The 11,194-nt window shown below is 36.5% G+C and overlaps 1 long non-coding RNA gene across 1 annotated transcript; it reads right to left on the bottom strand.

Moving 5' to 3' along the window:
* Window positions 1–1,206: 1,206 nt before the first annotated feature.
* Window positions 1,207–7,815, bottom strand: LOC107205656. The gene is made up of 3 exons (XR_002001827.1): window positions 7,677–7,815; window positions 5,609–5,660; window positions 1,207–4,234 (listed from the first exon to the last, which is right to left on the bottom strand). It is a non-coding gene; the product is annotated as an uncharacterized LOC107205656 (long non-coding RNA).
* Between the last annotated feature and the right edge of the window lie 3,379 nt (window positions 7,816–11,194).

An 11,194-nucleotide genomic window follows, 5' to 3' on the forward strand; every position in this document is an offset into this window, starting at 1 on the left:
CTACCAAAACTGTTAAAGTCCTGAAGTATCTCTAAATCATTGCAAAAGAGTAACCCAGAACAAGGAAGGGTTGCCTATTTTGCTTGTGATGTTCGTTTATCACAATGTCCTTGTTATTTAGACAATTGTTTCACTAAAAAAAGAAAAATAAAAGAGGGCAATAGGAAAAATAATTACCAACATTAGTGGTGATACTCTAGATATAATTTTATAAAATTCCTTCCTAAATGTACTTGACACTATGAAAGCAAACTTTTAATTGGCAAAGGCTATCCTGATTGGGGAAAGAATAAAAAAACCACAATTTTTTTAGTTAGAGAGGGAAAATGCAAGTGTATCACTGAGCTTCTTCAATATTTTAATTCACTCTCTTTCAAAAGTGAGTGGAATTTTATGAGAATTTATTCTGTAGCTGTTGAAAAAAGTTGGCTAACTTTTTTTCAGGTTTTAGCCCTGGTGCTCAAACTGTGCATTGTCTAAACTAAGAAAATCATCCTTACTTTGCAGTATCTTTGTTTTACATCTTCCGTATAATTATAGAACCTGTGAGGGGCTTAAAATACACTAGTCATAAACCATCCCCCAACTCACAGTTGTTTTTGAGATGGTATTGTAATGTTTTCACTTTCAGAATTCAAGTATGATAATTAATATTTTCATTTACATAAAAGCAGAGCAACTCTTTTAATAGCATCCTAAGCGTGACTTGAAAAGCTCAGTCAGGTTCACCAGAAGGTAAAATTGTAAAACACAGCTTTATTTTCATTTCTCTCTTACTAAGGTGACCTGTCAAAAAACAAGTTTTTAAAAAAAAAAAATAAAAAAATACAAAACCAGAAATAAAATACCTAAACTCCCTCTGTCTCCCTCCCTCATATTTAGCATTTCTTGTACTTCCACTGTTCTTTAAAGTATTAAAATCCTGCAGGAGACATGGCTCCCCCCTTCCCATTCAGCAGCAGTGCAGGAATGCTGACACAGGAGCATGATCAGAGGTATTGGTGTGTTTGCTCCTGTTGCAGTGTGCACAAACAATTTGTTCTAAATCAGCTTTACAGATAAGGCGCATCAAAATTCCTCTCCCCGAGAAAACCTTTTAGTTTGAAGCATATCCAAATAGTTGTAATATGATTATTCCACTCTGTGTTTATCTCTGGGTCTCCAGCTGGAGGCCCAGGCCTGTGGTGGTCACAGCCAACATTAGGCTGCAGACAGCTGATCCAGCATCCTCTGTGCCTGGTGAGCATTTCCCCCCTCTTTTCAAGGAAAAGCAAAGTGTGCTAAAAATATTTGGGTGCTTTAGACAATACCTCTTGCTTAGGCTGATGTAAATACCCACAGACCAGACCTGCCTAGAGATTACATGTAAAGGTAAAATCATTTTAATTTTAAATTAAACCCTGATTTTATCCGTTTCAAGAGGGATAAACAGCTCATTATTTTTGCTAACCTATACAACTGCACAAAACTTTTCTATTAGTTTCTCAGGGAACAGTTTGTTCTTATCCAAGAGATCATCTTTGTGACAGCTTAGCAGAGACAGGATTAATAGATTAAGTAAACATCTCTGAGTTTAATGAAAGATGTCAATAGCTTGTCTTCCAACCGCTAGTTAATAAAACTAAATAAAAAATATAGCAGTTATTATGAGAATTGAGTTAATTCTAAGATGATTTCATTTCTTGTAAAAGCCCAGAAGCTGCTTTGTCTTGAATGCTGTTGAAGAGAATTTTGTAAGGCTGGAGAGGAGAAGGTTCAGCATCCACAAGGCAGTGAACAGACAAATACAGTGGTTTGGTCTTAAACCATCTCTAGGATAACATTTCCTGTGCACTTCCTTAGACCTAAGGCTTAACCAGCATGCAAATTAAGAGAACTCATCTCTTGTAGGCAACTTAAATTGAACACCATTATTCCACTGATAATTACAGCAATAACCACATTCAGACATTATGATGAAGACCAAAATAACTGGCTGCAAATTTATCTCACCTTACCTTTTGCATGATGAAATAATTAATTGTTCTAAAACTATTCATTGGTCTTAACAATTTGCACTGAACAAGAAGTTTTATAAGCCACACAAGTAATTCAAAGTACAGAGGATACCTTTTTTTCTTTTTTTTGCTTAACTGGACTCAGGAATATGTTACACCCCTGAGTTCCACTTCAGTTCACAACCATATTGTTTGTGTACTGACAGAGACCCCAAATCTGCCAGGTTTGTCCTGGGGTTTTTTTGTTTATTTGTTTAGTTTTGGGGTTGTTTAGTCCAGGTGGACCACGGACACTGAATAATCTTATTTTATTACAAGTCTACCCAAGCTTAGTCTATGGCAAAACTCCACAGAAAACCACTTTTCTAAACAGATTACCATCATCTGAAATAAAGATATCCACAGAGTAATCTATATTAGAGGCCAAAAAAAGAGAAAAATGTTGGACCAAATAGTAGCATTGTCTTTTTTACTGTGTAGCTCATTTTCCTTTAATTTGCTGATTTAATTAAAATTGCTAGGCAAATGTTTTATTGTAGAACATTTCCTAATGCAGGCAGCCTGAAAGCAACGTGGTGCCAGATACATGCATTGACCTCCTTCCCACAATCATCTCCTCCCCCAGAAAATTCAGTTCTTTGCAAAAGCCAATGCAATCAGATTTTGACATCTGTGCTTCTCACCTCTAGTCCTAGCACAATTAGAAAAGAAATTAATTGAAAACTGTTTATCATAGACGAGCAATGAATAGCAAAAGCTGCTCTCCATCTAGCATGTTTCATATTGAAGATGGGCACAGAAGAACTGGGACAAGTCACTCAACTGTTCTTATTTAATGTACATTAAAAAACATACAGTGGAATTATTTTCCCCTGCCTACGACTGGAATGATGAAAGATGAGAGGAATACCCTGCAAAACTCCTAAGCAATCAATTTCAACTCCTTGCAGGATAAGTATCAGTCTTCTTGTACATGTTCTAGAAGTATGTAGGGAAAGTATTACAAGCCATCTATACTCTTGTTTTTGTTGGTTTCCAACTTCAGAGCTTTATTTGTGCTTCACTTCTGGAATTTAACCTCAGAGCTCCTTAGAAGAAAGAATTTGCATTTCCCTTTTAGGTCTCATGTTTTTGTCCCAACTGGGAGACCCAACAGATGTAGAATTTTTCTTTTTAATGCATTCTCTAATGACTCATTTTTAAAGTGACTGAAACACTATCTCTAATTATAGCTGCAATATGTTCCTCAGCGAATTTCACATCCTGTCTAAGCATCACATTATGTTCTTCCAATAATTATAGCCTTTCTTCCATCCTTTTTTTGCTTTTGTTTTAAGCCAGTCAAAACTTAAAATCGGTCTTTAACTTCATTACCTAAAGCTTCTCCCCCATACTAGATGCTCTTTGGGTTTTCAGAACTAGTTGGTGTTTAAGATCACCTTATAAACATTTCAACAAGTTGATTTTTTCCCTGAGAGATACATGTTGTACTTCAGTCTGAACTTTCAAAGTTTAAACTTCATTCTGAAGGCTGTCCTCACCAGGAATCTAATTTATATGCATCTCCATGAAAGGATGTATTTTAAAAATAAATAGGTATGAACAAATTCATTGTATTCCTTTGTCATAAATATCCTTTTCTCTCATGGAGAGAAAAGAAAGATGACTGGGTCAAGACAGACCATTGTCAATAATTTAAGGTGCTATGATAAGTTGGTTTTATTAACAGCAGATAACTTCACACAGTGCATTCCTTTGCTCGGTCCCTTACACATGAATGCACACACCCTTCTCTGTGTTAGAGAGACAGCTGGGATAAATGTGAAAATATATTCTTGAGCTGTAAAGTCACAAATTAAAAATAAGAGTGGAATCACTTAAGAGAGCTAACAGTTGCACTCATCCAGTCCATCAGAGGAAACTTCATAAGGATGGCATGAAAATATTTCTGCCTGTCAATGCCAACAGGAAAACGCTTTCATTGACAAGAGAAGCATGGAGCGCCGAGGTCTCGAGACAGCTGCCATCCACTATTAGCAGCAGAAAAGGAGGTAAAAGGGGAGAGGTTTTTGAAAAGACAAGTTAGAATGGTAAAATAAAACTTCAGTTGAAGAACTTGAGGCGTGCTGAATGTGCATCACAGATCTTCTGATTGCAGTCACGAAGCAGGCTCCATGAAGAGCCTGTCTGGGCACATCCATGCGTATTAAAAGTTGCCATCCCAGAGCTGTGGCATCCTGTAAGGGATGTACGTAGAATTAGCTCTTACCAAAATTCTGAATTTTTTGTTTCAAATTCAGGATAAAGTCTGTCTTTCTGAATAACAGGGATCCAGGCCTCAGATCTCCCTCCTACACTAACAGTACCTCCCACCCCATAGTTTGTATTAGGAAAACTGTCATGAGGAAAACACTCATTTTCAGTATTAATTTCCAAAGACAAATTTCAGAAAAGGCCAGAAGTATTCTGCTGGTTTTATTACATGTAGAATTTAAAGATAATTGTTTCCACTTACAGATGGGATTTAAATGTTAACAGCTGTGCATAGCCAGTTCAGATTGTGTGCATTTGCTCTAAGAACCTATATAAATGTTCACACTTTTTGTTTAGTATTATTAAAGAAGACTGGATGGCTTGGGTAATGACAATAAATATGAAATGCAGGTCACAGTATCAGATGGCAGTAAAAATGATACATAAATGGGAATTGAGATACATGAGCATCTGTGAGAAATTATTCCCACTTAAATATGCACAATAAAACTGCGTCTGGTTAAATTCCCGACTGGTAGGATGGAAAAATATTAACAGCCAGGAGACTTGCCACACTCTCAGACCTTTGCAGTCCCTAATGCTGGAAGGGTAAATGGAAACCCTGCAACAGATACAGGACTAGAATTTCTCAGTGGGTCTTTTCACTCTCCAGAGTAGATGAACATGTCTTTATTGCAGAGCCTGTTACTAGCACAATGTACAGGGTTAAAGCATATATATATATAGATATACACACACAGAATAAATTTAAAATAAAATCTACAGTCCTTTATAGTCATCCTTAGCACGTACATAATGAGAGATGCAGTGCTGACAACTTAAAAAGGGCTTTTAAAATCCTCTTTTGCCATTCATGCAAATAATTAGGTTTTCTCTTTGATCTATTTTTGAAGTTTTTCCCTTTTCTTTACAGAATGGACAATTCAGATTCAAAATAGGGCACAAAAATTATGTGTTCATTGGAACAAAGATTTACATTACATACATACCTCGAGTAAGCTTGAAAATGGAAATATTGTAACCAAATAGAAGTGATCTTTGACTAGCTATAAATTGTTATCTCCACAAGATTAAAAGAACTGTGACACGGAGGAAACAAGTTCTCAAATAAGCAAACCAGGAGGGAAGAAGTGGCATCATAGAAATGAAGAGACGTGACTGCAGTTTCCTACAGCTGCTATGAAGGAACAATGGATATGAGTTTTAAACCTTATGAAAAAATATATTTTTACTACACTAATAAAAGCATTAAAATTAAAGTAATAATCCTGTGTAATTAATTCCATCTGGATCAGGAATTTTTAAATTAGCCACTCAGTGCTTTCATTCCAACTTACCATTTCTTGAAGAATTACAGACAGGAGGAGCAAAGCAGCAAGGCAGAATCACCTGGAAAAAGAAACTACTTTAGAGCAAGCTAGATTATACAAAAAGAAATATCTCTTTATGTCTAGTCATATATATAATTATTAGCTATTTTGAGTAGTTAAATAAAGGCCTTTTATATTTAATTTTGTTTTTTTAAAGCTCATAATCCCCAAATTCTTATCATGTCGACTCATCAGTCCAGTGCCCTCTCTCTTGTGGGTTGATGCTGGCTGGAGGCCAGGTATCTCCTAAAGCCACTCTGTCACTCCCCTCAGGTGGACAGGGGAGAGAAAACATGACAAAAGACTTGTGGGTGGAGCAAGGCAGGGAGAGATCCTTCACTAGTTCCTGTCATGGGCAAAGCAGATTTGAACTGGGGAAATTAATTTATTGCACATCAAAATTGGAGCAGGGTAATGGGAAACGAAAACAAATCTTAAAACAGCTTCTTCCCTTCCCTCCCTTCTTCCCAGGCTCAACTTTGCTCCTGATTTTTGCACCCCCACAGTGGTGTAGGGCCATGAGGAATGAGAATTGAAGTCTGTTCATCACAGCTTGTCTCTGCTGCTCCTTTCTCCTCAGGAACAGGAGTCTTCACACTATCCCCTGCTCCAGTGTGGGTTCCCTCCCATGGGACACAGTTCTTCATTAACTTCTCCTACAGCTCCATAGTCCCCCATGCAGTCACAGTCCTGCTCTAGCATGAGCTTCTCTCTCCACAAGCCTGCAGGATCCCTGCCAGGAATCTGTATTTCAGGCAAAGCACTTTTATTGTACACAGATTTTCAGTGGAGTTAAAGTATCCATTAAATGCCCAGCAACTTTTAATATATCATGGCCATTAAAATATCCATCAGGAAAGAAAAAGGCCTTGGATGTTACTTGGTACTTCAAAAATATCAGTAATTAAAGCTGTGAAATAAATAGAGCCTGAAGTCAGTAATATCAATGTGAAATACTGGGAAGGAGAATAAGTAAGAAGCATCAAATAAGGCAGAAAATATAAATAAATTTTTATTACTATTCATCTTAATATTCTCTCCAAAGACTCAAATAACAATCCATAGCTGCACATCACATCTCATCTGCCTTGCAGGGGTCTTGTTGCCATTATGAGTGGGGTTTTTTGCATGTATGTGCACACTCCAGAGGATGCAAAAATACTGTAGAGATAAAAATAGTGCAACTTGTGAAATAAAAGTCAGATTATTTTGGAGGTCCTAGGTTATTTTCATTTCCTTTCGTAAATGTCTATGAAAAAAACAAATTGTGATAGGCATAATGCTGGGACAGAAACACTTTCAAGTTGATTATGACAGAAAGAATAAACAGTATAAAAGTAAGTAGTTAGAATGCTAACTACTTACTACAGACCATGACTGAAAGTTAGAAAATTCCTTATTTCATATACGCACCCTAGAAGATATTGGAGGTACTCTGTGCATAGGAAATTTTTTTTTCAGAAAGATAACTTTTTCAGTGGGTAGGTAATTTGTTTAAACATTAAAACAATCTTCTTGTGTAGGAACAAACTGAAAAGAAAGGGTGGAAGACACAAAATCCCATGTGTCAAAATGGTGCAACAGCAGGAGCTCAGAAGGGAAATTGCAGTACTCAAGTCTCTTCATACCAGCCAATTTGACAGAATTGCAGAAGACATAGAGATGCTATCAAGCACTGATTGTGCCATTAAAAAAAGGCTGGGAAATATTGAGAATTAGTCAGAAGGAGCTCAGATTGAGATGGCAGTGTTGAAAGAGAAAAGCAAGACACTTAAGAACAGAAGATAAACAGGGCAGAAAATGGAATAACCTATCAAAATGATTACTCAATAATGGCAATTAAACTTTCAATGAGATGAGACTATGCCACTAAATTAGGAGCAGAGCAGCAGCTAATAAATTCTAAAATGCATGCTGTCCAAGTAGCTGAGCTATTTGATACATTTCTCCACAATGAAAATTAGAGTTATTGTAGCTTACAGCATAACTGAAAAAAATCCAAGATCCCAGGCTTACATCTGATCAGGTCACAAACCTTAAATTTCAGTACATAGAAGCTGCAGGTCCTGGATGCCCTAAGGCCAGAGCTTCAGCTGGTCTGAGGGTACAGTGTAAGTTACAGCAATAAACCAGTGGATTACAGGAGAGAGGTGATCCAGAAAGGATCTGTCGCACCAGGGAGGGATTTTCACAGAAGCCACAGATGTCTGTGCTCATCAGAAGCAAACAGTCTAATAGCTTTCATAACTGCTTTCATAACTATGAACACCACCCACTAGAAATCACACTCTGCAAGCTTTCCAAGAACCTGGGGAAAATTCTCAGAATGCTTTTTAGTAGTTCTCTCACTGTTGTGCAGTAGATTTAGTCAACCATAGTCCCCTGCTCCTGCCCCACCACACTTCCTAAAGTGAAAAATCTCTGCATCATGATCCATGATGATTAGGAATTAGAAAAAGTCTACATTTTAATCACATCTACTATAATTTCCTGTCTCATTTTAAGTTATTTATAACTTCCTGTCTTCTGAAAGGTTTTGTGGTAAGCAATGAATCAGAGAGCAGCTAAAAGCAAAGAACTACAACATTTCAGTTGCATCTGAATCACAAAGAATATCCACCTGTTTGTTTTTTTATTGTAAGTTCAATTGCAGTTCAGTTTCTCCTCTGCTCAATAACCAAGTTACATGAATGGACCAGTGATATTTTTAGGTATTTATATTGTTAGATGACTCATGAAAAGAGGACAGTTGATTATGTTGCAACTAATGATTGAAAATAACAAAAATGTGTTATTATAAATAATATTAATGTTACTTTGAATGTATTGTCTTTGTATCTGCATATAAAAAAAAATTACTGCAAGTAAAGGCAAGCCCACTTGCTCTTATGTGTTTTTTTTTTTTAGAAACAGCATGCAACACTGTCTAACAATGATTGGAATCTGCCATTGAAAAGCTCTTGGAAAATGGAAAATTACAAGTTCAGCAAAGACCATGCTGATGTCCTATTTATACTTGGTTCCCTTATGTCTTTAGTTTTAGACCTGAAACATCAAAAATCTATCCACTTAATGTGATGTTTTAAAGTGTTCACTTATATGAGGTCAGCTTTTATTTTTTTTCCTCTTATGTCACATGGTGTGGAAAACAAAGAAAGAACTACTTTAGTTAACACCAGGCTGTGAAAAGTCAAAGAGCAATGCTTTAATAATATTGTGAAAAAATTAGTTTGAATCTTTAATGTGTTTTGATGTCCTTTAACCTGGCTTTATAAACCCAAGACTAACAATTCTGCAATTCACAGAAGCTGTTATCCTAGGATATGTCCTTTATTTTTCCCCTAAAGTTTGTCTAAACACCATTCAAGTAAGTTACTTCATAAAAATGACTCTCCTAAACTACTCACTTTAAACCAGAATAAGAAATTGTGTCTTCATTCTCCCCTCAGACTTCTCCTTTATTTGTATCAAAATCAAGAAATGACACTGGCAATCACTTGCAATTTCCTTTCTTTTAGAGACAAGAATAACAAAAATAACCCTTCAAAATCAACCAACAAACCAAATATGAATCCTCATCCCACTACACAGTCAAATGTCATAACTAGACACATATATCAGAATTTGGGAGGGGTTAGATGATTCATGACAAATCACACAGAACTAACTCACTAAATATTTATTTTGAGTCTATGTAACTCATGTCATAGGGTCAGATCACTTGTGCTTGTTAAACCACTGCTTAGCCCAGAAAAGAGAGGATAATTTAATCTCCAATTCTTATTGAGAAAAGTATTTTTTTGAATGTGTTTGCTATTTATTAAACTCCACAATGAACCCTGAGAAATACAAGCCATTTTCCCATTTAAAAAATGAAGGATGTAGAGTGTAATCTTTTTTCCCTTCATTGAGCACACAACTCTGCACTGCTCTGATGGAAATCAGTAACTGTTCTTGGTGAGTGGGAGTTAACCTGCCTGAGAAATCCATCTGCATTTTAATATTTTGATATCTGGGATCAGTAGCCATGCTGGTGAAAATCCCTGACTTTTGGGTTTTTAAACAGCCCCTTTGTACCATTCTGTTTAAAAGTTTTTTCTCTCATTGAGACTAAACAAGGATTGTCAGTGCAGCTCATATTCCCTACAGGTGTTCAACTTGCATTCTAGCAGAACTTTTTCCTCTTTGTCTGCACTTGAATAGACTGAAGTAGGGCAGATTTAATACCCAGTCTCATCAAAATCAAAAAGAACCCCAAAAACCTGGAACAAGATGCCTACACCCACAGCAATTACATTCCCAAACTGGTTTCTATCTCTTCTGTGAAATGTGTATTGCAAGACTGAATTTCATTAAAGACCTGTAGTTTCTCTGTAGCACTATTACATTTGTGATCTGCATCTGCAAGGAATAATCACCCTGGACTTCTATTTTTAGTGAAAAATGTGCAATTTTCAATCAAAGCTGTAGAGTAGCAGCCATGATCTTCCCCTCTCTCCTTGTCCCATGATATTTGCTGTGGTTGCAGTTGTGATAGCCCTGCTAGACAAGTTGTTATTTTTCTCACAGGAAATTCCAGATTACACTGCCATTGCCCTGATACCAGATTATCAGCCTCAAACCACTTTCCAATTCCTTGTCATTAACAAACCAGTTTCTTTCCTGTTCATACCATGTGGCACAAGTAACTTCTGCTTTTCTTTAGGAAAGGTGAAACTGATGAAGATGACAGACTGAAAAAAGAAAAGGAAAAAATAAAAAAGAAGCTAAGGTGGACTCCAAATACTGCTGACCCCTTGGCTGCTCTCTGAAAAGTGAAAAAGTATGAGTATTAGAGTAAATACACTATTCTATCATTGAACAGAAATATTAAAGTACTCATTTTATAGTTCTATTCTCATTTCATTTTAATTTCAATCTAGAAATCATACATTCATTTGACCAAAGCTTGAACAAGATGAAAACACTTCAGCTATGTTAGTAACCTTGTTCTGCCCTGGATAAATCCTTTAGCTACCATGTTGTTAAAATTAAAGAGTAAAATGGTGAAAGAGTAACCACCACACACTTGAGCAGTGTCAGCACAATGATATTTCCTCCAGTTCCACTGCTTGACCTGCTTCAATAGATGCTGCTTTAATAGGAAACTCTGTGACAGATATCTTTAACAGAAACCTATAAATAAATAGAACTAAATTTGGCTTATAAGGAAAGAGTATTAAGGCTGCAGTTTAACATAAACCTGAAATTATGAAATTACAGGCTTTTGCACCTAAAAACTCCTTCAAGTGATGAAATATGTGGAGAGGCTTTCAGAATTAGACAGCTAAAGGATGTGTAAAGAACATGGACATAATCAGACTAAGGTCATTGCAGTGCTGCATGACCACACTTCCACTAAAATAAAGGAGTTGATCAGAACTTTCTGCAAGCAAATAATACTTGTGATTTTGCAGGTGAAGTGCTCCACACACACTGGGCCTGGGCTCCCAAGCTGCAGAAGCAGCATCCTGAAACAATAAAACATATTCCAGGCTCACCCCATGGAAAGGT

The sequence above is a fragment of the Parus major genome, chromosome 1 (assembly GCF_001522545.3).
Source record: "Parus major isolate Abel chromosome 1, Parus_major1.1, whole genome shotgun sequence".
In the NCBI taxonomy this organism is placed as follows: domain Eukaryota; kingdom Metazoa; phylum Chordata; class Aves; order Passeriformes; family Paridae; genus Parus; species Parus major.